The following is a 5,505-nucleotide window of genomic DNA, read 5'->3' on the forward strand; positions in this document are numbered from 1 at the left end:
AACGAAATACGAATGTGCCATGATTTATTGTTAAATGTGCATGGTTATTTGAATGATGTCCGGGCTAAGTCCCGAAGGCTTTGTGCTAGCTGACCATATCTGGACTAAGATCCGAAGGCATTTGTGCGAGTTACTAAATCCGGGTTAAGTCCCAAAGGCATTTGTGCGAGTTACTAAATCCGGGTTAAGTCCCGAAGGCATTTGTGCGAGTTACTATAACCGGGCTATGTCCCGAAGGCATTTGAACGAGTAGCTATATCCGGTTAAATTCCAAAGGTACGTGATTTGGGAATGAATGATCTTGCTGTAAAAATTTCAGTTAATACGCTTGAAACATCCCAACATTAAGGTATGTTTCGTATGTGCTTTGAATTAGTTGAGCCCTTACAAATAAGTATTCGCTCAGTTGATAAATGAGCTACCGGCCTTTGGCTAAGTTGATCTTTGTGTATGAATAAAAGGGTTGGTAATGTGAAGTAAGTATGATATTGAAAAATTGTGCATATGAAATTATCCGTTTAGCTACATGAATGCTATACTTTTGTTGTGCTGAAATCCCTTGCTCAAAACTTACTAAGCATAAATTGCTTACTCCGTCTCCTTGATTCTCTGTTTTATAGATTTTGGTTCTCCAGCTATCGGACTCGGGATTTTGAAGTCGAAGTCGCCCACACTATCAAAGCCCCCCCCCTTTTGGTACAATTTTGGTTGAACTTCGAAATGGCATGTATAGGACTACCCTTTTTGTTGTGGGTCATGGACCCTTTGGACTTGTATAATTTTGGATAGCCATGCGAAAATGGCTTATATATGTTTGAGTATAATGTTATAATCATTTGGTATGGATATGGTTATTGAGAGGTGTGGATATGCTTAACAAGGATTGGCCATGGGAATGGTTAATCACTATCATAAATTGTGCTATTTATGCTAAAAGGGCTAGTTGAATCATGGAAACTATGAAATAGGTAAGGTCTACCTTAAAGGCAGATGCTGACAGCAGCAGTGATGTAGATTTGGAAAATCACTAAAAATAGTAGGAATGGAATTAAATAGTGAATAAATTATGTAAACGAACCTTGATGAATCTATTTTCATAGGAAAGTAACGAAACGATCATATGGACAGTATGTTAAGAGATATTCAGGTTCTCGTAAGACAGGGCCAGAACTGTTTCTGGATTCCCTGTTTCGACTTTGGAAATTCATTATAAATTAACCAGAGATAATTAGGAGTCATGCCATATATGTATAGATTCCTCTTTGAGTCTAGTTTCTATAGAAACAAACGACATCAGTATTGAAGCCCTGTACAGGAAGATATCCAAGTCGTAATGCGCAAAGGTCAGTGTAGTCAATCCCTGTAACATGGGAGACTTTGACTAATAAACTGTACTAATTGGCCCAACCAAAAATTCTAGAAAAAAATATGTAGATGGGCATATGAGTCTATTTTCAGGTAAAATTTACAGAACTGGATTCCGAGTTTCTGAACTCAAGATATGATTTTTAAAGCGACTAGTACGCAGATTGGCAGTGTCTGGGGAATTTTTTTATAAGTGGTTTAAAGTCTGTTAACACCTCGTGTTCGACTCCGGTGACGGTCTCGGGTTCGGGGTGTTACACTTGAATTGGTTGCTATTTGGATGTGAGTTTTAGTGCAGGAAAATGATAAATTTAGGTGACAAAATGAGGCTAGGAAATGGTTTCATTTTGTCTACATGAGCGTGTGTCTAGGCCGTGTACAGGCTGATCATCAAAAGTCCTATACTGATCTTAAACGAAAAGAAATAGAATTTCAAGTCGGTGACAAAGTATTCTTGAAAGTATCGCTTTGGAAGAAAGTTCTCCGGTTTGGTCGTAAAGGAGAACAAAGTCCACGGTTCATTGGACCATATGAGATTACAAAAAGAATCGGACCGGTTGCTTATCGGTTATTTTTACCACCAAAACTTGATCATATTCATAATGTTTTTCATGTGTTTATGCTATGATTATATTGATCCGATCCTTCACATGTTATCTCTCTGAAAGAGGTAGAGATTCTGCCTGATATGACATATAGCGAAGAACGGATTAAAATCTTAGCTCGAGAAGCAGAAGTAAAAAATAAAAAGGTAGCACTAGTAAAAGTTCTTTCGCAACGACACGGAATAGAAGATGCTACCTGGGAACCGGAGGATACTATGAGGAAGCAATACCCGAATCTTTCTACTGGTAAGATTTTCAAGGATGAAAATCCTTAAGGGGGAGAGTTGTAGTAGCCCATTTTTCAATGAAAATCAGAACAATGGTTTCGGGACCACAAATCCAATTCGAAAATAAAATTTATTTTTTTATTACATGGTCCGTAATATGTTGGAAATGTCATGTAAAAATCTCGATAAGAAAATTTTATCGATTATGTGTTTAATTAGGGAAAGGACTAAATTGCATAAAATGTAAAAGTTGAATTGTAGTAGCTATAAGGATTAAATAATTATGGAATTCAAAACTAGAGTCCTTATATGGTAATTGGACCATCAAAGAAAAATATGTAGATATTTTGGTGACTCTTCCATGGAAATTTAGAAAAAGGGCAAGGACTAAATTGGAAATTGAAATATATTTAATTAATTAAAAAATGATAAAATATATCATCTTATTTTTATGTCATCTTCAACCTAAAATACATGGAAACCCTAGGAGAGAGAAAAAAAACTTTCATGCTTAATTGGGTAAGTTTTCTTTTCCCGTTTTAAGTAATTTTGATATTTTTAAAACCAGGATAGCTTAGTCTATCTATTTGGGGGATTAATTTGAAAAGTTATCAAAGTAAAAATTGGGTCATGTATGTATATACTGAAAATTAGAAATTATAGATCGTAAATTAAAGGTTATTGATAGCTAAACAACTTTTACAAAGTGATTTTTGGGAAAACATTATATAGGGACTAAAATGTAAACTTGTGAAATTGAAGAAAAATGCTGATTTTTTTTGAATACATGTGGTGTAAATTTTGTAATAGGATTTTATTTGGGCTTGGAATAGGGAGTAAATTGCATAAGTTTCATTTTCGAGCCTAAGGATGAAATTGAAATTTATGAAAAAGTTAGGGGCAAAATAATAATTTTGCCTAGGGCATAAATTGAGTTCAAATAAATATGATATATGAGAAATTGATGATTCAAGCTATTTATATAGATCCTAACAACACAAATTCGAGGTTAGATTGAGAAAAAGAAAAGGTTTCGAATTATTAGATTTTATACGCGAACAAGTGTCGAGGTAAGTTCGTGTAACTTAATCGAGCATGTAAATATGTTAAATTGAATGTTGTGTTTGTATGGAATGTGATTTTTATTGATGTGAATTATTTGATTGCTATGATGAAAAATGGAATACATGTTTGAAACGGTGAAAAAAGAGGTAAGCTCCGTTTGAATATTGAATTCCGATGAATATATGTGCTTTCCCGAAATGAATGAGGTCCTGCTTTTGTTGCTGACGGGATTTAGCTCGAACGAGTAATCCTATTGACCTCATTATAGAAAGGATTTAGCCCTGACGGGTAATCTTGATATAATACCTCTCGAGTATACATTATGATTAGGGTTTAGCCTGGTCTGTAATCCTAATTAAGCTCTTCTAAGCATACGTTATATAGAGGATTTAGCCTGGACTGGTAATCCTGTTATATGGCATGTAGGTCGAGAGTGTGTTCCTTGATTTAGTGCCCTAATGGGTACTCTTGAATAAGAATTGATGGATTATTAAATCGTACACCTTGAGTGTACTACTTGAACATCTATCGAAATTTCAATGATTCAATGGACGCGACTCTTGACATGGTATGAGAATTTTTAGATGAAATGATAATGACTTGAAAGAATATAGCGTGGTGAGCTCATCTATCTTTACTTGATTGATATGAAGATTTTGGTGACTAACATATTTGGTTGAATGCACGTGGTTAGGCAAGTTTGCTAATGGATGGAAAAACATGATATTTTATGTTTAGATTTAATAAACGGGATTGGTAAGTTTAGTTTCCGTTATACGAACTTACTAAGCATGTAATGCTTACTCCGTTTTATTTTTCCTATTTTATAGTGCTCGAAAGCTCGTGAAGGTTGGAGATCGTTAGAGCATCGTCACACTATCAACTAGTTTTTTTGGGTATATATAGAGAAATCATTTTGGTATAATGGCATGTATAGGACAACTTGACCATTAGTGGTTTGATAATTATTCTTGTAATCTAGCTATTGGAATGGCTAGTAATGGTTGTTTTGATATACTTGTAATGCCATGCTATGATAGCTATATATATAAATGTTAAGTGGTTGTTTAAATTTTTCCTAACTTATGGAATATACCAAGGTAAGATTATAAACATATGTGCATGTAATGATACGCCTTGTTGAACGATGGAATTTGCTTTATTTGAATTCTTGAATTGGTTGGTATTTGGATGTGAGTTTTAGTGCAGGAAAATGGTAAATTTGGGTGACAAATGAAGCTAGGAAATGACTTTATTTTGTCTACACGAGCAGCCACATGAGCGTTTGTCTAGACTATGTGTGATACACGGCCTAGTAACATTGGCATGTGGTTATACCGTGTGTCCCCTACACCTTAATTTGGAAAAATAGAATGCTCAGAATTGACCACGCGGACAGAGACACTGCCATGTGTCTCGATCGTGTGTTCTACACGGCCTAGAACACGTGCGTGTGTCTTGGCCGTGTGAAACCTGCACCTAATTTCGAATTAAATTAATTAATCACAAGGCCAAGCACATAGGCGTGTGGCATGACCGTGTATATAAGTCAGAGAGTTACATGGAGTTGAACACAGCTTGTAGCATGGGCATGTTATAAGGTCACACGAGCATGTCCCTTGGACCACACGGGCATGTCTCTTGGACCACACGGGCGTGTGAGCCTTGCAACTTGAATTTTTTTGAAATATCGCGAAAAATACTTGTATTAGGCCTTGAGGGTCCAATTAAGGGATATTTTGAATGATCTCGATCAATGAATGGTAATTTATATAAATTATTTGTAACACCCCTAACTCGTATCTGTCGCTGGACTAGGGTTAAGAGGTATTACCGAAAATATAGAAACACTTCGCATTCATTTAACAAACATCATAATCAACATTAGAATAAAGTCCATATCTTAGGTTAACGAGACCTTAAACATGCATTAGAAATAGGTCGAAACTAAATCGAACACATACAATTTTTTTTCAAAACTTAAACATTTTTTTAAGTTACAGAGGTCACATACCCGTGTAAACAGGCCGTGTGCCTCACACAGCATTAGACACGCTCATGTGTCTAGGCCATGGCAAAACAGGGCATAATACTAACTTGTCTATACAGCCACAAGACACGCCCGTGTGCCTAGCCGTATGAAAATTAAGAAGGCTACTAACTTGGATCACACGGCCGACCACACGCTCATGTGCCAGCCCGTGTGTCACACACAACCGGTAGACACACCCATGTGTCTAGGC

Source organism: Gossypium hirsutum, chromosome A12 (assembly GCF_007990345.1).
Source record: "Gossypium hirsutum isolate 1008001.06 chromosome A12, Gossypium_hirsutum_v2.1, whole genome shotgun sequence".
NCBI classification, from domain to species: domain Eukaryota; kingdom Viridiplantae; phylum Streptophyta; class Magnoliopsida; order Malvales; family Malvaceae; genus Gossypium; species Gossypium hirsutum.